This window comes from Xiphophorus couchianus, chromosome 19, assembly GCF_001444195.1.
Source record: "Xiphophorus couchianus chromosome 19, X_couchianus-1.0, whole genome shotgun sequence".
NCBI lineage: Eukaryota > Metazoa > Chordata > Actinopteri > Cyprinodontiformes > Poeciliidae > Xiphophorus > Xiphophorus couchianus.
In genome coordinates, this window is record NC_040246.1 from 21858930 (window position 1) to 21886427 (window position 27498).

General features: G+C 40.5%; 1 long non-coding RNA gene across 1 annotated transcript in view; it reads right to left on the reverse strand.

Moving 5' to 3' along the window:
- Positions 1–26933, reverse strand: part of LOC114134463 (uncharacterized) — a 61852-nt gene extending 34919 nt beyond the window's left edge. The window contains exons 1-2 of the long non-coding RNA XR_003593388.1: positions 26831–26933; positions 14164–14233 (exon numbers count right to left, since the gene is read on the reverse strand). This is a non-coding gene — a long non-coding RNA (uncharacterized LOC114134463). The remainder of the gene's footprint in view (positions 1–14163; positions 14234–26830) is intronic.
- Positions 26934–27498: the final 565 nt, after the last annotated feature.

Below are 27498 nucleotides of genomic sequence, written 5' to 3' on the forward strand. Positions count from 1 at the left end.
ACATTAAGTTCTTTAACTTTGCATGCTTTTGTTGAGGGTAAGAAGAACTTAGAATTAAAGAATGTAACATTACATTTTCTTTCAATTTGTATTAATGAACCTAACTTTAATTTCATTCAACCAGACATAACATTAACAGAATGAAGTAACACACATGTAGTTCTGTGGATTATCTATTGTTAAAAAGTAAAACAAGTCAGCACTTTCACAAATTTCAGACTGTTGCCTTCTAAGGGAACCAAAAAGGCAGATAGCAAACTGGAACATCTTGCTGTGTTGTTTTAGTTGTTTTTTTTTACCACTTCTGTCCAAAGGATTACCTTTGCACATAAGGGGATAGATTTCTAAGGTTATGAATTTCAATGAAAACAAGAAATATTGATACTTAAATTTTGGGTTGAATTCAGACCTTATAAACTGCCAAAGAACATTTCAGCAGAGGATGTGGAGCTCCAGAGATCCAGAAGTTGATACTTTCAAACAGGATTGAGAGGCTTAAGAAAAGGACACTGGGCTACAAGTTAAGTAGAAACTATGGTTCTCGACTGGAAAAAGGTGGACTACCCCCGCTGGGTTGGAAGTCAGTCTTTGCCTAAAGCGGAGGACTTTAAGTATCTCGGTGCCTTGTTCACAAGAGATAGCCGGATGGAAGAGGATATGGACAAATGGATTGGGGCTTCGTCTGCACTAATGTGAATGTTGCTCCAATCTTATGTGGCAAAGAGAGCGGAGTCAAAACACAAAGCTCTTGATTCACTGGTCCATCTACGTTGTAAGCCTCTCTGCATCAAAAGGAGTCGGCTCAAGCGGTTTGGGCATCTGGCCAGGATGCCCCCTGGCTGCTTCAATTGGGAGGTTTTCTGGGCAAGTCCCACTAGGAAGAGACCCCAAGGAAAACCCAGAACTTGCTGGAGGGATTATATATCCCATCTGGCCTAGGAAAGCCTTGGGATGCCCCAGAATGAGCTGGAGGATGCCACTGGAGAGAGGGATGTCTGGGGTTCCCTCCTGGACCGGTTACCCCGCGACCCGATCTCAGATAAGGGGAAGACAATGGCTGCATTGTAATTTGATGTGCTTCCTAAGTTATTTTTGATGGGTCCATCTATCACTTCAGATGTGTTTGGACTAACATGTCATGTTAATTTACAGTATTTCTAAAGTTTTATTCAAGAATTTGCCTCTGGGCCTTTAAAATTTGACTCACCTGTTATGATACTGAGTGTCCCATCTTCACAAATTTATACCCACATGTTTAGTACCACAGTATGAACCACATGTACTTTCATACTCACCCTTCTTAACCAAAGGGCTGTGGTATGAGGGGGTTCTTGTTGCTAGACAGCTGCATGCCTCAGTCTCTTTGCAGCAGTCGAATGAACTCCAAGGAGCTTGACAAAGAGGCTTAAAGTCCTCCCTAAGTATCTCGCCCCTAGGTTGTCTGCATACCCTGAGCCCAGCTTGGAAAAAGGCCTGAATGCAAGTTTAGCAGCTATGGTTACACCCCGGTAGGTCCTTGCTACTGCGTTCACTTGCATTACCATTTTTTTCCCTGGGCTTCTTTGGTCTTATAACCCAGCAACAGGTTCCTCTGGTGTTCTCGTCTTGTTTTATTACACATTGAAAGAACTGACAGACAGTGCTGCTACTGAAGAAGAAGCACAAGTGCAGCGGATCTGTGTTCAGTTCACTGTCTCAGACGGGCTGCTTTCAGACTGGCACAGTCGTGCTTTGACAGATTTGGCTTCAAGTTATCTGTTATTTGTGTTTGTTTTCTTTTGCACTGCAGAGGGTTTTCTTTGGCTTGATTGAAGAACCACACATTGCAACATGATTTGATTCCACAGAACCTCTGTGATGAAGCAGCTATTATGGATCTAAACAATTATCGGCTAAAGGAAAAGAGCAGAAAGTGGACTATGTAGATTAGGCTGCATGTTTAGGCCAAACAAGCAAAAATATAGAAGATTTTAAAACAAATGACTGTAGGCATTTTATTAAGTGAATGACCACTTAATTATGAACACTTCTCTAGTACCAATTTTGATTTTGTCCAGAGATTTTACTCTCAGGAATTTGTTTTGGATTCATGTCCATTAAGAGGATATCCTGTTCCACCTCATCCCAAAGGTGCTCTGTTGGTTTGAGATTTAGTGACTCCTGGAAACTGGAGTCCAGTGAAGCCATAAAGTGAGATGATTTGAGCTTTGTGACATGGTGCATTATCCTGCTGGAACTAGCCAACAGAAGTTGGACATGCTGTATGATGATACCATGTGTACCAAGAAACCTCCTACGAGCCTAACTCCTGACACTATGCCTTCAGGATATTTATGGCAACTTCTCGCCTGGCTATTTGTTCTCAAATGTTGTTGCTGAGAGCAACAACATTGCTCACTGAACCAGGCAATGTTTTTCCAGTCTATTGTGAAGTGCTGATCAGTCTGTATGAAGTCTAACGTACGTTTCTTCTTCAAGGCAGAATTCTTTATGGCACATGGCAAGATTTATATGCCAATTTTTGCAAAGATTTTCCCCTTCCAACACTCTTAAGGATGTCCAGATTATTGGGATGACCATAAGGGTTATTCCTGCCATGTGCGAAAGGACGTTGGGATGGCTCCAATTTAAAATCAGGAATATTCAACATGTTAGATTGTCCTGGGTTGATGTCACAGTGGGGTGTTCTTGGAGGACAAATGAAAACATAATCTGTTGAATGTGACGAGGTCAGGAAAACTGAGGAGAATCGAAAATACACACAGGACAAAACAACTGCCATGACGCACCAGATAATCCAGTGGAGGTTGTTGTCTTTGTATTGTTTGTTCTCCGTTACAAATTGTCCACAAATTATTGCCGTTGGTTCGTCCCAGTCAGTCATGTTTGTTTACTCTGAACTCACTTTTGGTCTCAAGAGGTTTGGCAAGACTTCCTGTCTGAAGTCCATCTGAATGTTGGCGAGTGAAATTGGTTTGAGTTTGGTGTATTTCTCCTGTTGTATAGCTCGACACCACACTTTTATACTGAAGATGTTTTTAGTCATATGTGGTCTCTCAAATCACAATCAGCCAACAATTTTAAAAGCTTACGGTGTGAACCAGGCATTAGCAGACGTGGTTCTCTGCTTCTTCAGCCCATCTGTTTCTCTTGCTTCAGAGATTGTATTTGCCTTACTTCGGCTGTAACTGGTAGTTAATTGAGCCTTACCATGCCCATTCTCCTGTGACCTCTGACACCAGTAATGCTTATTCATTCACACACTTGACATTGCACCTTTTTCAGACCATTCAGACCATTTTCAGACCATTTGGTGGTTTAGGTCACCAAAGTAACCTAAACCCCCTTCCTTTCCCATTCTGATGCTCAGTTTGAATTTGCTACAATGCTATTCCAGCATTTGAACAGGTGTGTCTAATAAAGTGGCTGGTACGTGCACATAGATGCATGTTTACAGAGGGCAGCCATACCACCTTTTTGTAAATCTCATTTCAGACTGTGCATGTGGGATGGGAGTTTGTATTTTGTGTCAGCAGCTGGAAGTACTCAAGCTGCTGCTGCGGTGAGAGGAACGAGAGAATGAAAAGAGGGGAGATGTCTGCACAAGAACGACAGGCAGAGAGAGGTACCAGCACGGGCTCCCTTCTAACAGGGGCTGAGCTCTTGCAGAGTGAAAGCCCCTATAGAAGGAAAGCAGGGTCATCTCAGGCGCAGCAGCCTTGCACACACAAACGCTGGAGCAGAACAACACCAGGGCCAGCGTGGGTGCAGCGAGTGCACAGCAGTCCTCCTCAGGAAGTGGGTCTTGTTTAGACTTACAGCTATGTGAAAAGAATAATAAGGACCAGGACAATGTTGGTGCAGACATGCACACGGCCTTTTATGTCTGCATGAATCTCCTGCTTCACTCGGACAGGCACTCCCATTGTGTGATATTGTAGATGAAAGAGGATTAGGCATACCTGTGTTATGGTCAGTGCTGAAGCTCCCACCTGGTAATGCCAAAACAGTCAGATGAAAGATCTAGTAGTTTTTGAAAGTCACTGCAGGTATTTTGCCATATTTCTTTGGAACTTCTCATGCTTTCTTCTTTCCTTTCAAGCTTTGCTGTCTTTCCTCCTTTTTCTCTTTTCATTTTTTCCCTTCACGAGGTAATGATGGGGAACTGAGTTGCTCGGCTTTAGAGTGCCAAGGCTGTGATTTCCACTCTGATGTGTTAAAAGTTACAGAGCACAGCTGAACTTGTATATTCATGCATCTGGCAGCATTACAGAGCCTCGTTAAGCCACAAGTTTTAAAGTTTCAAACAGCAAAATGAACAGGTGTTTAAAACAAGGTTTCTCTTATGTGCTCATGTATGCGGCGACCTCCTCTTCCCTGTCGCATTAAAACAGGTCATTCGGGATCAGAGTGTCCCTTTTTTTTTTCGTTTATACACAGATCCCAGCTGTAATGGACACCCCCAGATATGTGGGTGAAATACAGTCCCGGACTTTGTGCTTCACTCAGAAAACATCAGTGAATCAACCCAGTGATTTCAGTGGGTCATTCCAGAAGATTCTGTTACCTTTCAGCAAGCAGAGCAGCCCTCCAGGCAAAGGCCAGGAAAATGAAGGGAGAAAAAGCTTTGGGAGGCACAGAAACCAAAGATGAAAGTGAGTTTTTTTTTTCTTAAATAAAGAAATGAGGTGGAAGTTTAAGCTCAATAATCAGTTATTAGAGGAGAGGAGAGATCACTAGCCAGAGTGTGATGGTATGAGAGTACTCAACTCAGTGGAAATCCTGCAGTTCATACCGTGTTCCAATCAAAGACCATTGACCCGCCAGCCCTGTGACAAATTATCCCAGCAGCTCTACATATGACTCAATCAGCATGGCGGATAGCTTTCTGATGAGCAATAGGTCTACTTGTATATCAACCAAATCACCCTCTAATGACTGCATCAAGACGCAGCCTACACTTCACTAAGTGGAGGCCGAGGTGGAATCTTGAAATCAGCTCTTACAATAGTACCTGTTGTCCAAAGAGAGCCTTCAGTCGATGCTGCACTTCATTTTCTTTTCTGTTATTCTACTCAGGACTACAGAATATTACGATGAAGTGATACATGGGATGCATATTCAGCTTATGGATCGAAAAATGTAATAGCAAGAACAACATGGAAAGCACATCAGCGATACACTTTCAAAAAAGATTTACTGGAGTGGTGGGAAAGGCCACCAATCCACAAGTGTATGAACACTTGTTTTTAGAGTTGATGTTAGTCCAAAAACATACTCAAGTTTTGTTTTCACTTGACAAGTGGAAATATGAAGTTTTTTTAAATTTAATGAGAGCTCCTATAAACCCGAGAAAAGGAAAACCTTGGGCCTCGTGGACAAACACTAGTATGGATTTCCTACTGAAACAAGTAACAAAAATGTGCGAACACATCCATATGAGTAACTGTGTGCACACATGGATCTAAGAACACTTCCTCTGCACATACTAATTGATGTGGAATTGAGCACAAAAACAAAAACATGCATACCTCCATGTAAAAACTGAGACTCATCAAGCAGCAATGAGTAGTTGTATTGCTCCCCATTTGTCCCAAGATGGTGATTTCATAGCAAAATGTGTGCTGCAAATTGCACTTTCACGCAGCTCATGTGGGTATGCTGAGCTGCGTAGTATGGGAAGTACCTGGCTCGGCCCAGGGTCAACTGGTACAGCCCTGGTTGGTGTGCCAGCTGCCTCTGAAATGCCCCGGTGTGGTCAGCAGGAGCATGGACACGGACAGCTAACCTCTCCTCGCTGAGTCACATTCTACCGGCTGCAGCTCTGAGAACCGTTCCTACAGAACTGCCTTATGAAACCAAAAGTGGCTTTGGGTCAGACATTTTTACCAGTGTTAATGTCTGCAAACATTTTAATAACAAAATAATAAAGCAAGCACAAGGCATAGGAAGGTATTTTGACTTCACATATCACTGTCATTGTCTTTATATGACGCATTTTCTGATTAGAATTTAAGCAAAAGGTAAAAGTAATTTCTATGAAATACTTCCGCCTATTCATGATTCAGTATTTGTAGATTTTTCTGTAGTAAATTCTTATTTACAGAATTCTTGGAAAGTTTATGCAAAAATATTAGAAAGAAAAGGCAGGTTGGGGAAGCTAAAACAACTAGGCGTAATTCTACATGACACTATATTGGCTGGCGCCAAGTATTTTCTTTGGCGTGATTGGCTGCTTCCCCAAATCTAGGAAATATGGAAGACTATAGATATTAGCTTGTGCCAAGATGATTTCTACTGTGTTTGAGCTATTAAAATAGGCAGTTATAGGCGTTTTGAGAGAGGATCTCAAATATTTGGACGGTTAGCATAGTCAAATCTTTAGTTGTAATTTTTTTTCCCTGTGATCCTAAAAACAGGATCTTGTTTTTACTGAAATTTAAAATAATAACTTAACTTTAAAAAGTAACAACTTTAAAAGTGTAAACTTTTACCTGTGGTTTTTTAAGTCGAGCCAATATAGGGTTTTTTTTCTTCCTTCTTCTTGTCAGGAGCCATAATCAGACTTTTCTCCTTTTGGGTTTTAGTTCAAACTGCAACTAGCTGTCCGTTACATAATCTGTAGATTGAAGGAGCATTGGATGCCACCACATCAAGCAGAGCCCCATCTGTTGCTGCAGGATAGGTGCACACTAATCACACATAAGAGACAAGCTGGAGGACACCTGATATGCCGCTGAAGGCAAATGGATGGATTTACTCTCCAGAAGTCAAGAGACCCAGCAGATCTCTGAGAAGTGAACATCTAAAGGCCCACCCTGTTCTTGTAATTGAATGTGCACTCACTAGCAAAGCAGCAAGAATGTGTGTGTATATATATCTTCTCTTCACTCTCCCAGGAGTGTGACTGTAGGGTATTTCATTTTAAGTTGCTACCTGTCACTTGGGCAAACGAATTGGAGAGACAGATGAAAGGTGGGGGCCACAGGAGGGGTCAGTTACTCAGTGATGGTTTCCTGTGATGGCTGGATGACCTTTCACCTCTGACTGAGGATCCAGAGGAAGGGATAAGCCATCTGCAAAGATGAAACTGAGAACACCAGCAGCCGAGTTATAAACAAACCTGCAAACGTACTTCCACTTGTTGGACTTTTTCTGATGGATTTTTTTACAGTTTCAATTTAAATTAGAAAAGGTTTTGTTGTATTAGGAGTTCAGCGTGTTTCCTTCTGTTTGTAGAGATACTGGGTTGCAGCTAATGAAAACCTGAACTTTATCAGAAAATTAGAATATTATATCAGAATGATAATTTTTTTTATAGCAGATATGTGATGTTATGGCCTACACGACCATGTAGGAGGCTGCTTACTTCACAGTTGTCCAACAGACAAACACAGACACCCTCAATGACTAGGGTAAGCCACAGAAAGTCACTGATTAGGAAGCTGGCTGTTCACAGGGTGCTGTATCCAAGAAAATTCATGGGAAGTTGAATGAAAGGAAAAAGTGTGCAAGAAAAAACGTGCTCAAGCAACAAAGCGAAAGTTATTTGTGAGTTTGGCAGAGTTTTGCAAGCCATCGTCTGTAGTTTGATTCTTTTAGAGCCACCACACACAGATGAATCCAGGATGTGGTCCACAACTGTCCCAGATACTTTACTGTTGTTAGGCCACTTCAGACCCATACAGAAAACCTTAGCAACTTTTATCTGAGCTGTGAAGATAAAGAGTTGGACGGTTTGTCAGTAGTTCAATGTCCTCTTTTGAGATGCAAGTAAACTTTGTGGGTTTTTTTTAATCAAAGTCCCAGAGTTTGGAGGAAGAGAGGCACAAAATCCATGTTACCTGAGAAAATATTAAGACATTTGAAAAGGCAGTGATGCTGTGGGGAGCAACGTCATCTGCTGGTTTTGGGCCATTGTGTTTTATCAAGTCCAAAGCCAGAGCAGTTCACTACCAAGAAACATTTATGAGAACTTCATGCTTCTCTGCTGACAAGCTTTATAGAGATGCTGGTTTCATTTCCAGCAAGACTGATGCCTTCCTGCCAAAAGTACCAAAACCTGCTCTTGATGGGCTAGCAAACCAGCCTGACAAAACCCCCATAGAAAGATTTGGATCAGGGGTTTTATCAAGAGGAAGATGAGAGACAGCAAACACACAATCCAGGTGAGCTGAAGGTCATGTCTTTTAAGAATTTCCGTGGCTCTAGTGGCCTTTATGGGTGTGGGGGACAGGACAGTTGGTTGTGAGAGAGAGGGAAGACATTCAAAAGGTCAACAGGTCGAGACTCGAACCTGTTACGACCGAGTGCATTGGTCGCTCGCTTTGCCCCTGCACCATTGTCACACCCTGAAGGTTACTTTTAAAGCAACCAGGGCTCCCTGAACCCAGAGGTCGATTTCTCCAGGCATTGATGCAGTAATTCATGCAAAAGGAGCCCCAACCAAGAAAACGGGTGCACATGCAGGGGCAGGAAACAGAGGAAGTGAGGGAAAAGCAACACTAGTGATCTAAAACACTGAATAAAATGAAGCACAAAGTGGAAAACTCAAAGTTCAACAAATGATTACATAATTGAGCATTAAAATGTTTTTGTTTTTTTCTTATTTTGATGTTCTCAGAATTATTTGAATTGATGGAAATACAGGATGGAAATATATCTATCTGCTTATAATGAATCTACATCATATGAGTTTTAGCTTTGAATTAAGTTACTGACATAAAATCAACTTTTCAACACTGTTTTAGTTTATTGAGCTGCACCTGTATGTATAACCTTTAATATATAGAGTGAACCAGGAAAGTACAAACAGTAGCTAAATTGCTCAGTGTCATGAATTCTCCATCTGCCTTTAAAGGAGATCCACTCATCCATTTATAGTTATAATTAGGCATGTTACACAAACCAGATTCCTGCGCTCAATGGATTCTTTCATGACACACTGATCAGATCAGGCGCCACCAGACAACAGCTATATTTACTCGAATCATGTCAGAGCAAGCCCCTCTCGAAACAAACTACTGCTCCGTTTCTGATTGGGCGTCTCCGCGCAGCGACAAACAGCCAGAGCAGCAGGCGCCGAGTCACAGAGTTCAGCATCGTGATCACTTTTCCGTCGCTGCAACATCTCCGCTCTGCTGGTCAAATGAAGCGTCTTATTTATACAGCTACAGCTCTGAGGAGAAACTGTAAAAACTTGAAAGGAAATCTGACCCCCTTCCCTGGACAGAGGGCAGATTTTCACTGCATGGAAGCGGCATGAACTTAATACTCAGCGGAAAGGACATTAAGCTGTTTACAGTTAATTGTTTCTGAGGGAGTGGCACGCTAAGCGTGGCCTGCTGTTAACTACCACATAAAACCTCCACATGTTTGCAACATCTGCGAGCTTCTAAGTAAACAATACAGTGACATGTTCTTCCAAAAGTCAACTTTTTCCCCCGTTTGGCTCAAGCAGAAGTCACGTCTGCCTCAGCAGCTGCTTGGCCTTTTTTAGCTCGGTTAGTCATGTCAGCACATGTCCACTGTCGGGGAGCAGAGCCAGAAACGACCACTGTGTTCAATTATACTGTAGTAATTCTGTATAATTCACATTAATCAAATATGATAATCGGTTTTAAACAGCATATGGTTAGCAGGGCTGCACTGTAAAGTGGACAATATTGCCAAAATACTTCAGTTAGCAAGTAAGTATATTAAACCTAAGAATACATTGAATTAAAACATCATAATCAGGTTTATAATTAACATAAATGAGATTTCAGTGCCAGCTGAGGCTTACAGATGCATGCACAGATCAGCACTAAGCTGAGCGAGGTGTGCATTAAACATGGAGGCTGAATTAAATTCTGATGTCATTAAAGTCTGGCAGAGCATCACATTATTTACATGATGTAACCTTCTCCTGCCAGGACGGGCCATTCAGGTCTCCATCTGCTGTGTGTGCCACACAGAACTCACACCGACCTCGGCATGTCGGTGTGAGTGTGTGGACACCGGGGGCCTCTCATCCGCGACCTGAAAGATGGCCCAAAGCTGTCAGCTCCTTCCTGTGGGAGGAACAGGACGACCAAACAGCTGATTATCTGTTCCAGTCACCCACAAATACACTGCTGACAGAGCAACACGGTTCAGCTGTGGCAAAGGGAGACCAGAGATGTATCCGGTCTCCTCAGACGCTGTGGTAGAATACCGAGGCATTGCAAAGGTGTTCATACGCATTCACCTTTAAAACGTCACATTAGTGCTAGAAGTAGCACATAAAAGTTAGAAAAGAGTGGCAAGAATTTGTATCGACAGTTCCCAAAAGATCAGACCAGAAGTTGGTTACCCTGGTAACACGCCATCTTGGTAGGCAACCGGTAAACAGAGTTAGATAGGAGCAGCATTACCGATGCTTCAATTAATTTTTTAAGGCTTTTTCTGCTCTTTGACAGAACCAATAGCAAAAGCCTAACTTAAAAAACAAAGATCAATTTGTAAAATATCTGAAAATAAATCAGGAGCACAATAATACTGGAGCTCGATATGGAGTACTGTATGTAAATCTAAAGTTTTCTCTTTTTCTTCTGAAAACTAATTCAATAATTTCAACATTTTTAATAATATTTGAAAAATATTACCATGCTGACCCACACTCCTCACCAGTTACCAGTGGTAATGCACATCAAATAGCTGTTTGCCAACCACCATTTAACTCCACCAAACTGACAAGATGTGCAATGGGTGCTGATGGCAAAGAAATGGTACTGGTTGACCAAGTAGATCATTGAACTTGCTATTATCCAGGGCTCTCCTTCAACCCAATGGTAGAAAGTATGTGAAATGCAGGAAGTGGCACACATCTCAAACGTACCCGGACAGTGACAGAGCGCACGAGTCTCAAAAGTCTTCCTCAGCATGGTGTGAACCCGCTGGCCAGAACATAAACAAGACAATTCTGTCAGAAAACACGAGAAGCTGTAAAGGCTTGAGGTTCACCTTCCAACAGGACAGCCATCCTAGACTTACAATCAGAGCTATAAGGTATTTTGATCTAATGGTTTAGATCAAAATACATTCATTAGTTAAAATAGCCCAGAGCTAAATCTAAGTGAGAATCTTTGGTGATGTGAAAAGTGATGGTTAAAGACAGTCTTCATTTGATCTGACTGAGCTTGGGCTCTTTTAAAAAAATGTCTGAACCTAAATCTCCAAAGCTGGTAGAGACACACTTCATAAGACAGCTGTAGCTGCAATGAAGGTGGTTTTATAAAACACTCCCCTCAGGGGGCTGAACACAAATGCAAAGCACTCCTCAGATTTTATTTGTACAGAAAAATTGGGATACCATGTGTCCTTTCTCCTTCGAGTTCACAATTATCTGCTACTTTGTGTTGGTCTCGCACATGAAAGACACTTTATGAATTCAGACTCCATGTGTCAGAGCTTTGATGTTTTACTCATTTCTTTTCCCCTTTTATTCCAATTTTTACTCTCATGGAGATTTAAATCACTGCGGTTCCTCACTGAAAACACCTGCTCAGTTCAAATAAGCAGAGCTGTATATTATTTTGACTCGCTCACGTCTATCTTTGGGCTGAGTCTATTCCAATAAAATCAAACAGGAAGGCACACATTTCCTGTCTTTGGTCCATATGGACTGAAAAGTAACATTCACAGACTCTGGCGCTGAGTCGTTTAGTTTGACTCTTACTCCCCAGCGTCTCTGTGAAGTTTGTGTACTCACTTTCGCGCTGAACGGTAACACAGTTTTCTCATGCGTTTGAGCTTTCTCTTGATCTGGATACGAAGCTTTGAGGTTCATGTTAGTTCACGTTTGGCTTCCAGCTCAGCTTAAGGAGCTAATTGTGTTCGGCAACATCACAGGGTGACACAATGACTGACTAATGCATTAGCCATCGCCGTGTTTGATGGAGGCAGAAACGCACACACACAGAGTTTCCCCGGCGCCGCTCAGAACACACCTCGGCCCGTGTGATGTAGCTACGGGAGGCTTATCGTAGGTGCTCTCTTGTTTTGTTGGCGGTCTGTGTCACAGTTGTTTTGATCCCTGCTGTCAGGGCCCAGTGAGCTCACACTGACACAGCTGGCTTGGGTGGAGCTGTTCGGGTGCACAGGGAGTTGAAGGACATGGATCTGTGCCAACACATTTCATACATAGCACATATCTTACAAGTGCAGCTGAGAATTGGAGATAGCAGACCCTCAGCCCTGTGCTGCCTACCCCTCCATCTGCCCGCCTGGGGCTGGAGGGGGCTCTGTGGCTTAGCCTCCATATTAGTAGGCATGACAGTCCTGCCCTCAATCAACCTCACACACACACACCAACACACACACCTCTGCTTCTCTTTTCTTCTCTTCCCTTTTTACTGATAGAAGTATGTCAGAGTGAATCATGTCTCTCTTTAATGTCAGTTGAAGTGAGAGATTAGAGGTTTTTAACCGCAGCAAAGAGGAAGGACAATGTCTCTCTCTCTCTAATTTGGTGCTTATTTAGGAGGCGCTAAAAGGCCAGTAAAGGCTGCAGCTGCAATCAGAAGTATGCAATCCCAACACCTCAAAGACTTTGTAGTCACGTCAAGAAAGGATAAATTACAAAGAAATTCATGAAACAGCATAAAATATTTCTTATGCAAACAATCACAAACCAGTTCAAAGCTTCTTGACACAAAGAGCAAATTAACTTACCCCAGTCACCTGAAATGCAGCAGCAGCATTTAGACCTGTAGACACGGGGAAAACGGCTGGCTGAGGCTCAGTTTGAGCATCAGAATTACCCACTCTTCATGTGCAAAAGCATTTAGCTCAGTGTTGCTTCATAACTTCTGGCTGCTACTACCTTCTTTAAAGACTCTCTGTTAGATTCAAATCTGATGACCGAGAAGGCCACTCCAGATGTGTAACATTATTTTTCTCTACCACTGGATACCACTTGGATATTCCAAGCCGAAGCTCTAGATACAGGTTGTGTCCATCTGTGTGTGTGTGCTGGTGAATTGGTGGGTGGCTGAGTGTCTCAGAACAAGAAGTTGCAGGCTTCAGAGTTGATATAATTAGAAACTTCCGTTCAGCTTCAGGAAAAAGAGTTAGCTTCCCCTCGTTTGTTTTCTTTGCACCATTTATCTCTGTCCTCTGGTGACACAATCAGGGAGTTAACCGCCAAGTCCATCCTTGTGTCTGAACTTGCTCCTGTTCGTCTCTGCTGGTGTAAATCTCACATCCTGTTCTCCATCAGCCAAACAAAACAGCAGGACTCAGTAAAACACAGGGAGGGGAATCCCACAACTCGGCATGCTCCACAATCCACAGAGCACGAATCCTCTCTTGTGAACAAAGACTGGTGAGAGGACTGAAATGTTTAGATGACTTACTCGAGATTGAACATGTTTATTTCTAAAGTTATTTATTTAACTGAACCCACGTATGTTAGGATTTTATGTCAAACAAGTACAAGTTCTAGTATTTCCGGTGCGGATCAACACACTCATACGCCCCTAAAAAGTCGGATTGTTGTTATGATATGAGATCCAATAAATGCCCAATGAAAAATAAAAGTCCGTGCTGAAATCATGTGGGAGGTGAGTTACTGTAAGCCAGCCCAGAAAGAGTAGACTTAACACATTCAGAGCATCAAATGGATGCAAGCCACAAAAAGCAAACTGTGGTTGGCATTTGTTCGAAGAATCAAGTTCAGTTTCTCCAAAGAACAGCTACCCTCAAACTGTGTCTGTTTACGCAGTGACACAGCAGTAGGTGCATCTGTCCGATGGGCCGACCAGCTGGGACGTCAGCCCAGCTCCCTGTCTGCAGCACTGACATGTCAATGCCAGATGTTAGGTTACTTTGTTGGTCAGTGTAGTCAACCGGGTGGAAAAGAATAGATCTCATATCACCATTTATTCATTTCAGTTAATGTACGTATGTAGAAACAGTTCAGAACAAATTACATCCAATTCATAGTCACTTCATACAGAATCCACATTTAAATCAATCCAATTTAGTTAACAGGTTAGTTTCTTTCTAATTAGCATAATACACTCAAATTAGGTTTCTAATACCACTTGGTAGCACATAATTCAAAGAAGCCCAGCTGGTTTCACCAAGTCGTTGACTGTACAGCAACACATCATTTAGTGACAGTGGGGAGGAAAGACTCACCTTTAACCTCCAGCAGAACCAAGCTCAGTATCTCTGCACATCTGCCAGGGACTTTTTGGGGTTGAGAGAACTGAAAGCAGACACAAAAAACACAGAAGCATTGGTCCATGAGTACCCTTTGAGTGAAAACACTAAATTAAAGGCAGCAAAAGTTCCATCAACAGCTACATTCAGGAAAAACACAACTAAAAGAAGAGACAGTAGGACAGCAATACCTTCCACTGGAAAGAAAAAACAAATACTTGTTTTTTGGGGTTTTGTTTTGGTTGGTTACACTTAGTAGCAGAAAAAACTCCATTATTGGCCTTTTCCATGAAAAAGATGGCCAACTGTAATATCACAGGCTCACAAGCAGTTTCCATCTCTCAGCAAAGACATAGCACATTGTTTCTCTAGAAATTACACCTGGTTCAGACACAATTATTTGGAATTGGATTGAATGGGTGATATATTTCAGTATATTAACTAAATACAGTGGACCGCTGATATTCGGCTGTTAGGGACCACAGAATACTTCAGACCCTCTAGAAACACTTAACTGCCTATTTTAATAGCTTGATCACCAAATATACCTAAATATACATTAATACACAGTGCAAATCGTCTTAAGACTACCGCTGAAACTAGCAGTCTTTCTTATCTCCACTCTTTGAACCAATCAGCACCAATGAAAATAAATGGCGTTCCTGGATTGGCTGCTTTACAATCCCAGCATTGTGCCTAAGTATTTCAGCTATCCATTTTCTTTTGGATATTTAAAAAAATGCTCCAAGAGAAAAATGCACAAACAGGCAGATTTTCCCCAAGAATAATGTGGGGTTACAGCACATTCCACAGAAATATCTGCAAATACTAAACTGCTGATTTGAAATGAAATAGTGACTAAATTTGAACATGTTTGTGGGTGTGACTATTTTTACAAGGCTCTATATAGACCTATATGTAGCCTTCATTACTCCATCACATTGGAGGCATTGACTGCTCAGTCCTACAAACAATTACCCATCTTTAAATAATTACACATACAAGCCAGAGAAACCAGGAGCTGGTTTTAAATTCAATAGTTCCCCTGTCAATTCATCAGTCTGAAGTGAAAGAATAATTTGAGAGCAGCCTATTTTAAGACTAATGCAATCTTTGAAGCCACTCCCTCTAACATAAAAGCTCCTATACATTAAGAAATGACAATTATTAGTTGAAAGCTGGAGGCAGATCACAAAGAGAAAACTCTGCTTTGCCCTTTTTCCTCCTACAAGCTGCTATAAATAATGACAGGTCACTAAAGATAGGCTTGGTGACTCACACACCTTCTCCTCGCCTGCTGCCTGTCCTACGACTGTCAGAGAGGTCTGAGCACTTACACACCTTCCCCCATGCAAACATGCTTGTATGGGTTTGCAGTCATATAATATAAAAAGTGAGTTGGAGGAAAAAGCTGTTGCAGATTCAGAGCAACTGCTGCCAGGACACCGGTTGATATAACAGATTCCCCTTCCTTATCTTCATATCTGACTTTATAATTGCTAATTAGGCAGTTTAATCAAGGATAGCACCGTATTGATCTATGTGCATGCTAAGAGTCAGATTGTGTTAAATATGCCACTGTAATTATTCCTGCTCCAACAGAGCTGTCACTCACCTTCCAAATGATCCTGTCATGTCTGCTTCATGCCACTTTTGTGACAGAAGACCAGTAAGACAACTTATTTAAGTCAGACCCAAATTACAATTAATCATTTATCAAATTCTACTGGCATGTCCACTCTTTGATTATATAATTACCTAAGAGCCATAATCTCCCATGATTGAGTCATAATCCTAAATAAGCTGTGTGGTCACCTCCTTCTCTGCAAATAGCTCATCGCTTGCATGAATGCAAGTACAACAGTCTGCACCCCATGCATTAGGGAAAATAATCATTGAACATGTTGATGGTTTTGTCCAGTAACATCCTTCTAATGAATCCGTTCACATAAAATTCCCACCACCAGCTGTTGGTGACAACCCAAATAATCCACACGGAAAAAGTAATCAAAACAAATACATTAATAAATCAAGTTATGCGTAAGAAAGTGGAATGGCACACCAGTACTGAAAGCGTGAAGAATAAAAAAACAAGCACAAAAGGCATTAGAAGCGTAGAAACCATCTGAAACCTGTTAGCATTCAAAAAGAATTCCTACTTTCTTAATCTGGTTCCAATTAACATTGGCTGCTTTAGTCCTAATTGATGGACTATAAAAAGGTTTCTCATTAACAAGGTAACACACAGGAACAATTTCATGATGGGTTAAGTAAAGAACTCTCTCAAGACATTTACAACCTTATTGTTGGGATACATACTGATGGCATTGGTTGCTCCAGTGAGCATTGTTTCACTTCTGAATTATGCAGAAGTGGAAAGAACACCATTTCACCGTGAACCAGACACAACCAGGTGCTCAAACCAAGGTTTCTGACAGACGACTCAACAGGATAATTGGAAGAGTGCTGTAAGAGCCAAGAACCATAAATGCCATGGCTTCTAAGCACAGCTGCACAGTCATGAAGTTGGTAGCACTGTTGCCTAGCTGCAAAAAGTCCAGGGTCAAATCAAGGCCTGGGCATATGAGGATTCTCTCTCTGTACCCCTGCACCCTCTCTCAGTCCACTCTCAAACTTTCCCTATGACTGTGTAAGAACGTTTGTCCTATGTATCTGTAGCCTGCTTCCTTTTTATTCATGTTCTGCTAATGTTGAAAAAACACAACTTTGAAATCATGGTGATTTCATTAAATAAGAAATAGAAATCACACATGACACTTACAGGAGATATATTCATATTTCTGCCACAGTACTAGCACTCACCATCAGAGGAGACATGTTTCTATTGATAAACTTAACTTTTGATGAGCTGTGTGATGCTGGTGGAGCCAGATGTGCATCGTCCAAAGAGACCAGTGACCACAAACAAAAGCATTGCTGCTGTATGCAAACTGGCATGAAGCAAAATAACAGTTACCTTTGCAGCTTTGCAAAATACAGAAATTGATACAACTGAAAAACCATCTCATTAAAGCACAAAAACATTTTAATCGAACAATGCATTTTGTGTTGTTTTTTTCAAAATTGGTATGTTTTAATTAAGCAAACCAATCTGGATGAATGAAGAGCCTCCATGCAGAGATCACCACGCAAAACTCCACTTCTGAAGAAAAATATTGATGTGTCTTGCATTTGCTGCTAATGTTTAGAGAAAGCCATCCTATCAGTTAGGAGGTCAGAGCATCGTGATGTGGGCAGTTTCTCAGCATGTAGTACTGGCAGACTTCAGAAAGCTGAAGCGATAATGAACCGGGAACCTTCCCGAGATATTCTAGAGGGTGGATTTTTCAGGAAGGAAACAATCCCAAGCACACAGGAAAGGAAAATCTCAGATGGCTTCAGAGAAAGAAAATAAAGCTGCTAGGATGGCCCAACAAAAATCAATTGAAAAGAAATGAACTGCAGATCAGAGTACAAACTAAGGAACCCAGAACCTTCGAGATTTGAAGACAATTTATGTGAAATTAAACTTGAGAAGTGCCTAAGACTAGTTTCTCCATATAGGATACCAACAAATGTGTCTCTGTTGTTTGGATTACTTGGTTTGTTGCCAACATCTGGTGTGAGATTCATAAAAGCCCCATTGGAAAACTAATTACTGAGAGAAACATTGATGTGTCCAATACATATTTTCCCCATCGTAATTTAGACTGCTTCAAGCTTGACATATTTTTCAAATGTTGTTTACATAACCTGAAAATGAGCACCTATTTAAGTCCATTTGCAGTCAGATCCTCCATGTGCAAGAAAGAGACATGCATATACATATGCCAGTGTATGCAAATGCATCCTCATGCATTTATGCTCATTCTGACAAGATACAGTCTCTCAAATTCACACAGGTGCTGCACGCACACACACAAACACACACTTCCTCTTACATGCACGTGCATGTCAACCTTCCTGCCCACACAACACTTCCCACATCTCACCCAGAAACAGCCTGGCATCTGTCACAGCAGGAGGGAGTAACACACACACACACACACACACACACACACACAGCCACTCAGAAGCACAAACACAGCTCTGTTGTCTCCAGCGAGTGTACCCTTTTGACCCCTTGACAGGTACACGGAGGATCTCAAAGAGAGAGGAGAAGCCTCGGAGCAGGTCTACAAGTCAGAGTTGTGCCCTCTCCATAGGTAGCTGTCGAACTGCTGGGGGCTCCGGGGACGGCCGTGCCTCTCCCAGGAAGCCATAACTCTCCTCTCAGGAAGTGAGGTGTGTCTGGAGCGTTATCTACATCTCTCCGGGTGAGAAGCAGGAGGATAAGAGGTCAGACAAGTAGGGGACCACTTATATCATGTTTTATGTATGACATGTGGCATGTGTTTGAATATTTACATGTGTCTGAAGGTGATGCAAATAGTGAGGAAAACAAGGGGAAGAAGTTCAGAGAACTCTACTTCCTTTGTCAACAAAGTCTCTGGGTAAACAGTGTGTTGCAATGTCGTAGCTCAACCTGCAAGTCTGGCAACTTTCCAATCTATTGATCCGCCTTAAGCAGGCACATATTAACATTCTGGAAACTATTAACCACTTCATTATAACCTACTGATTTCTTTTCTTTCAGATATGATGAGGACAGTTACTGAAACATTTAGTTTTTCTGGTTAATTGAAGTTTATCATCTTATCACAGATTTAACAGCAGCAATGACCTTCAAATGTTAACATGGATTTCAACACTTTCCTTCTCTTCTTTAACTGGTTGGTTTCATTCCCACCGGACCAAAGCATGCTGAAAGACCCCTGAAATAATGCGCTGAAAGAATATAGATGATCAGCCCCCACAAAGTGAAGTTAAAAGCTTTCCAAGTGATCCTTGTGAACTCTTAGAACACTCCCAGGCATATAATTAAAAGGTAGTGTCTAATTTCTATGAGAAGTAAATTAGTAGCTGGGCTTCATTGTTGAATCGTGGCTGGTGGCGTGTGGCCTGGGGAGATGGATTGAATGGATCAGAGAGGGTCGGACAGTCACAGGATAATTTTGACAATAGAGTTCGGGGGGGTGTCATCCATCACTCACCAGCTTACATGAAAGTTTTGACAGGTAGAGGTCACGGCAATGTGGCAGGAGCCAAGAGAGATGGATGCCTTTAATTTGGGTAATGAAGAGTTAACCATCTTGGGAGAGCAAGAGGAGCGTTAAATGGCAGAGCTGTTCACCATTAAAAGAAAAGCCTTATTTAATTCCTTCAGCCCTAATGAAAGACATCGAAACACAATCCTTGATTGACAATGAGGCCCTGGCTGTAATTCCCCACAGACAGTTCACTTAAGTTCCCTCCCTTGTTAATCTCAAATATAATGAATTGCAAAACTAAGGTTAAACGTGGCAGCGTGAATTCATTATCACTAATACATTAGCCCATAAGATGATTTACAGTGCGGTCTCTCTCTTATTTTCATTAACAGTGAATGGCTTTGATTTAGTTTGGAGCTGCTCGGCTTCGCCATCAATCTCACTCTCTTGGTCATTGTCCTCTCATATCTGACCTCTTCAATCAAAAACCCAGCAAAGTATTAAAATGTGGAAGAATGGACAAGCTGGTGAAAAAAAATATTATTCTGCTTTTTAGTGCGAGTACAAGACCCTTTTATCAGTTCGCCGGAAAATATATTCATCCAGAGCTGTCATTCAACTTCATCCTTGACCCTGGTCTTATTGTTGCAGGCTTAATGGTAGTGCTTCTGCTGAGATAACAGTTAATGCTTCACTGTCTTGAAGCAGAAGACTATGTTAGAATAAAACACCAGGGACATTATTTGCATGCAACACTGACATGTATATGTATCTCTATATGTTCTTCTGTCATTAATCAGCCAAAAGAAAAGCAGCGAATATACATGCATCACTTTAATTTGTCAGGATATATAGAAATCAAACATTTATATATTCCTTGTGTATTTCCAGTCAAACTTGGAGGAACATCAAACATAAATCAGCATGTCATGTTTATATGCCCTCAAGCAGTATAGTCTGTGGGTCTAATTTACCTCACTTAAAATACTGAATCTGCATTGATTTCCTTTATTTTGCTATGAACAAGTATTTGCCCCCATACAGATTTCTTCTGTTTTTGCTTTGTTGTCAGTACTCTACATGTGCATGCGTTTCTATCACATGTATGAGCCAGAAGGTGTTTTTCCTGCCATGTGCTCACATCCACATTGCTGTTGTGGAAACTTAAACGGGGCGCTAAGCAGAGGCAGCCGCTACGCTGAGTGACAGGAAGGTTATGTTTTCCTAATGACGGTTTTTAAAGCTATAGCTGTTGCTAATTGGGGTGATGTGTACAGTCCCATGTCCCCTTAAGACACTGTCAAGAAAATCCGAGCTCATCCCAATTCCCCATGCTGGAGATTTTAGTTTAACAGTAATAATAAATAAAGTTATCTTTAAAATGAATCACTCAAGTGACATCAAGGCCCAGCAGTAGACTTAAGTGTCAATAAAGTTAGTTTAACAGTAATAATAAATAAAGTTATCTTTAAAATGAATCACTCAAGTGATATCAAGGCCCAACAGTAGACTTAAGTGTCAATAAAATAAATCTAGTTGTGTGTGTTGTTTTTGTCTCATGCAAACTTTGCTTTAATTCTACTTTTTTCTATCTAATCATAAGAAATCATAGTCAGTCAGAGAGATTCATGAAACAGGAAAAGCAGGTTTCCTGGAAAAAGAGGAAGTTTCCAGCCTGCAGATTTATAAAAATAGCTGAGACTATTTTAAAGCATGAAAGTTTTAAAAAATTAAATCTAAACATTTTGAGTAATTTGATAAGATTCAAAGTAAAATACTTATATTAATATTGGTTTACTTGTAATAATACTTACACTTATATTTGTGAGAACACCTACAAGAAAAACAAGTAACTGTAACTTTAGTAGTAAATAATTAGAATCATGTATTATTCTTGGTTTCTTTTCAGAAAAACATCTGTAATAACTCACATTAAAATCATAAATGAATGATAGATCAGAGAAGCTGAAGAAAATAAATGTGATATAAGTTATGGTTATAAAATTATAAATGAATGCTAAATCAGAGAAGCTAAAGAAAATAAATGTGATATAAATGTGATTTTGACATTGAACTTGAAATGGTGTAAAAGGTTGTAAAACTGCAATTAAACATCACTGATATGTTGGAGGTAGATGGTAGGTGAAAGGTGACAGGAAGGGAAAAAGGGGAACTAACAGGAGAGCAGAGATGATCAGCACCTTATATGGAAACAGGAGGTTGAGCAGCCCTGAGACATTGGCACAGACATCATGACATGATGTCTCTTAAGACAGTGACGGATATGAGATCATCTGTCTAAGCAGACAGATGAACCCTATATAAGGTGGGTGCAAAAGAGGAACCTTTCGTTGGATCCTCCGGGCAGCTTCGAGCCAAGATCGAGATGGACAAAGAACTCTGCAGCTGAAGAAGAGCCGGGGCCACGGAGCCGACGACTGTCCTGCACATGGAGACCAACCCGTCTGGCCCACAATCTGTGGCTTCGAATCGCACTTCTCTCATCGGCTGGGTTCTGACCCCAAAGACAAGGAAGAAGAACTGGTGCCTTTTTTCCTGCCAGCACCAAGTCCTGTGTGACCTCACCATCCATGCGGAGAAGAAGTTCATCGGACCTACAGAGATCCCTGCCTTCGTCGATCAACTTCCTCCTCCTGCTGCCGCACCTTCTTCGTCGTCGTGCCAGGTCTGGGGTTCGAGGCGCCAAACTCCGTCCGTCTCGCTCTAAGGTTCCTTTTTTAGTTCTCAGTGTCAGCAGTAGGGAAAGATAGACTAGATGATTGATTTTACTTATTTGATTATTTCTGCTACTGAATTAAGCTGTACTGACCCTTGCAAAAATGCCTTACTAATAAAATATTTAGCATAAAGAAAATCTAAAGATGTTGTGGACATTCAGTTAATGAGTCACCTTAAAGTTCTTTGATGGTTGTAAAATAGCTGTGATGTTTGATTCTGGAGAGGAAGAGGTGGAAAATGTTTTTAGGTTGCTGGTAGCCCATATTTAAAACCTCATCCTTGGGACTCGACCGAGTCACTAAAACCTACCTGGTTCAATAACAAATGCAAGTTGCAAAATAGAGAACGAGCGACCGTTAACAGGTGTGCTCTGTGAAACTAGTTGGCTGTAGGCTGCTCAGTCTGGCTAATTCACAGGGGGAAGAAGGGTGGGACACCTGGATGTAGGCCGTCAGATAACCAGGCGAATCGTTTCTCGAAACCAGCTTAAACAGAGTTTACTTCAGTTCTGGACAGGGTAAATCCCAGCAGATTTAGGAAACTCAACGGACCCGTTAGACGGAGAGCTGGTAGCACATCTCCCCTCTCAGAAGAGGAAGTACGAGAGTGAGAGAGTAGAGACAGAAAGGAGGGGGGGGGTGTTGCGCAACAACACACGTCTAGCTAACAGGGATTAGACATGATTAAGATCCTGCTCTTCCTGGTGCTTCAACAGCTCAGAGTATTTATTCACAATGGTCAGATTACTGAGTGATCGACCGATAAAGATCGCAAGGGTTGCAATATTTCTAGGCAGCCAGTCTGATGACAAGGGAAAGATTTTAAAGCTGCATCAGTAGGCATAACTGGGTGTAACAAACTGCAGACGGAGAACAAAAGTAATATTTAAGCAGTCAGTGTAATACTTTGGGTTATGTTTTTAAATTTATTTATAAAAACAGTCTTTTCTAATGAAAGTCATCATTTTACGCTGGCAAACAGTTTCGTTTATAATCGCACTAAACACGCTTTAATAGTTCTCAGTAATTAACAAGACAATAACTAACTGCTATTTCTTCTACGGCTTTATCTGGAGGACAATGTTTATTACTATTTATTGTTTTTTTCCAATACTCTCATGCCAAAGTTGCAAAATTACCCTGATATATATATTTTTATGTTAATTATAATAGGTCCATGAATAATAAGGCAGAGAAAATCTTAATCTGCAGCACATCTTAAGATAAAAGTCTGAAAAGTAAGAATTAGTGGTTTTTCATTTGCCTAACTACCCAAGGTGGCTCAGCTTTGTGGGCCCTATCAGCAGTTTGACTATTCACTTAAAGACTTTGTGGCACTATCGGCCTATTATTTGACAGTAACCTGACAAGAAATGGGGAAAAAAAACAACTTATTTTAATACTTTTACTTTTCCGTCCTCCTGAACACTAACCCATGTAATGGCTGCAGTGAACTTATTTTCAAGTCAAGCTCCTTCATTTTAATGATTTTTGTTGGATTTGACTCGAGCTAATCAGAAACTCTGAACTTTCCTCTTTTTTTGCTTGTTAGTCGGAGCCAGCTCCGAGGAGCCCCCTCATGTGTTTTCATTTGTGCAGAAACTCTTTGAATTTAAAGAGGGCAGGAAATTCTACCTTGTTAAAATGAATTGTCATGTATGCTTGACAGACGCTTATAATGAGATTAGTGTAGCTACGTATCAAAGAGGAAATGTTGGAAATAAGAGAAGCGCTAATCCGCTCACAGCTTTATGACTAAATTTTTTCTCTACATGGTTTTTGCAAAACTTTGCCTTCTTACTGATTATCTGAATTGTTTTACAGCTCTCGTCTTGTAATCCTGAACTCAAAAACAAGCAAAAAAGGACTGGAATTAATAACAATCAGAGATTTTGTGTTGATATCAGACTTGTAATAATAATTTACACAAAGGGATAAAGCCCTCTGCTTTGGCAGATTAACATAATCAGTAAAGAAAATCACACAAACCTATTAGCATAATCAGAATCTAATCATGGAGCTGCAGGGTGAGAGGCTGTGACTACTGACATTCTGACACTTAACTTCACATGTGACTGTTATTGACGAGAGTTTCTAAAAGTCACATCGTTAACTTGCTCACCTCATAAAGGTGCCAGGAGACCAAAGTGTGATCAAGCTTTGCTCTACCTGACTGGATCTGGGGCTGTGATTTGACACATTCATTACCAAACCTTCTGTTATTGATTTTTAGATAGATAGATAAATGGATCTTAGTGAGAGCGAGGCTCCCATGCACACAGCTTAGCCTTTCCACATCCCTAAGTCTCCTCCAGTGACCTTTACTGTTAAGATAAAGAAAGCTCTCAAAGCACACTGAGGGATGTGGAGGATTTGTAAAAGAGGACATTTATGAAAATCTATCCTGAAGCCTTTCTTAGAAATCCTTAGAAGACATAAAGGAAAGGACAGGGAGTTGGTATATGGAAGGAACATACTGAGAATCTAATATGGATGAAATGCTGGGAAAAATACCAGTCTATATGTGCATATGTAATGCAAAGTAAAAAGGAAGTCACAGGAGTCCATAAAAATAAAAAAAACTTTCTGTGGCACTATGGGTCTCAAGACTTCCACTGATAACATAAATACACAGCTGGAAACATTAACTTGTGATTCAGGTAGTTTATAAAAGCTGATACTGAACAATTGTTCAGGAAATAGTTCTCAAAGTCCAAGGTGAGGTTAAAATTTTAGAAGCAGTTAATGTCCTATCTCCTGTAAATAAACTCTCTTTGTGTCTTCCCCAGATGTGTTCCCCAGATGCTAAAGCTAACGTCTGGCCCAAATGAACCACGACTAAAGCAAAGTCGTGGTTCAAACTTTCAAACCTTCATGGAGCAGCTGAGGACTGTGTACACATGCAATGGAGACAAAATTAGAGAGTAAAATGTAAAGAGTTTAGACAAAGAAACTGTCTGATAAAATGGTGATGACTCACTACTCTGCATATTTTGAAAAGCAAATATTTTTCTCCTTGCACCAAACAGCTACACACCATCAGTAGCAGAGGATTTTCAGAAAGGGTTTCTAGAGTGAAAACATTTAAAATATTTGTTTATGGTGTAAACACTGGTTTAAATATCCAGAAAATACTAATTGAAATCACCTGGAGCCTCAATCTGGCTTTCTCTGCCAGAAACCACAACATCAGTGACATTTTTAATAGTGTTTCTACATCTGTCTATTTGTAATTTTCTAATAAAAAAGGAAGTTAATGACAGAGAGGAAGGGGTAAATTATCTGCAGCATTGGGTAAGAGACACCCTGGGCAGGTCAACAGTCTATCGCAGGTTAAACAAAATGGACAAATTACCACATATGCACACACTCACTCCTAAAGGGGATTTAGACAAATCAATTAATCCAACATGCATGTCTGGACTTTGGGAGGAAGCCAGAGTACCCAGAGAGAACCTGTGCATGCACAGGCAGAAAGTGCAAACTCCATGCAGAAAAAGCCCAGACTTGGATTTGGACCACAGCATTGAAATGCATGTGCAAAGCTGGCCTCCATTTCATTACATTTAGTAATTTTACTATAACTACACCACATATTTTCACCAGGGAATTTAAACACATTCAGTTTTGTGTATATAATAAGTGTAAACAGGAACACAAATCCAATGAATATCCTGCGTTAATCTGGACATTTCTGTCAGAAGTGCATTTCTGTCACATAAAAAATATATATATTTATATATTTTATTTTTTTTACTTACGTCACTGTATATTATGATCTCAAAGTTTTTATTTGTCCTGTTTAATTATTCAGGAATGACAAGACTTCACTTGCATTGTTTCTCAATTCACTGGTTTCTAGCAGAGTAAAACTGTTGGGGGTTCAACTAATTTTGCTTCAGTTTTAGGAGGTTATTTGTCACAGTATGTGATTGGAGGGATTGATTTTCTCCCTCCTACTACATTGATGAAACCCCTCCTGGGGGAAGCACTAGCAGGGATCCATCTCGTGCTGATAACTTTGAGCTATCTTATCTGGTTTCTGTTCAAACAAGAGTGAATGCTCGGATTTGCTTCAGGTGTTTGTCTCTGCATGTGTCCGTTTCTTCCTGTTTTTGTTTTCAAGGTCAAAACCTGATTGATTGGGCAAGGCTATTTTTCTACTATTGTTGGAGCATGTGACAAACCATAAAATAAAATAAAAACTCTTGATTCACATATTGTAAAAATAATACGCATGAAACATTAAAAAGTATTAGCAGGACTCATTGTTGTTACAACTGCTAGGAGGTATTTAGATGAGACAGCTATTAAAAAGAGGAAACACTGAGCTCAATGCAGTAACTTTCTGACTGGCTCAGGTGGAAGTAATCGTCTCTTGTGCGTTAGCAAAATTGTGTTGTTTTTTTGTTGTTTTTTGGGGGGGATTTTCACAAACAAATACTTTGAAGCGGTCCTTAATTGTTGATAGGAAGCTCATATGTGCAAGCCAAGGTTAGCATCGTTAGCAGCTAACCGTTAGCTGGTCTCGGTGTCAGTCATAGCGCTTCTAACATTTGTATCTCTTTATCAAAGTTGTTTTTTTTCCATTAAACATGAACATCAAATAAAAGCTGTGGAAGCCGTTTCGGTTTTTAGATGTAGCCGGGTGTTGCTAAGCTAGCTGATCGAGACGTTGTTTTTAGCTAACCCCACACGACTGGCAGCGACAGGAACACTTCCTTCTTTACTTCAAAATAAAAATCTTATACATACAAGATACCAAAATTAATGTATTCTCTATCATACCAGGTTAATTATGAAAGCTGTCCTTACTCCACCAGATGTAGTCATCTGTAGTTATCCTGGCTGTAACAGGAAGCACTCCGAGATAAAAGCACAAATAAATCTAAGGCCTTCATCTTGCAATGTCACAGCTTCTCACTTCCGGTCTACCGTTCACTTCCGGTTCACGTGACATCAATAAATGCAGAGTATTAATTATGAGGCGTTGTGCTATCAAACTTCATGTTTTGTTGTTGTTTTTATTAAAATATATCTTTTTTAATTTCATTTTGAAAATCTTAAAACTGTAGCTTTAATTTATTACTGATATCCGTAATGTTGCTGCTTATGGAAGCTAAAGTATGTCAGAGTTTTTATTGGCACAATAGTTTTTCAGTAGCAAAATTTGTTGCACACTTAACCCTTTAAAGCTGACACAAAAAATAATAATTAGAAACTAATAATTGAAATGTTTATTTTATGCTTTTCACAGAAAATACTTTTTTACTATGGCCTGGATTTTATGCATGTTTCTGTATTGTTATTGGTATTTTTTGTAATTATCATGACCTGTAAAATAGATTTTGTTTGCAATATAACAAATGGCACACTTAAACATTTTGCATGTGTTAAATATACAAAGGGAGAAGTCTCCCAACAATTATTGTATCAAATGTAAAATATTTGAAATGATAGGGTTAAATGATAAAAAGATAAAT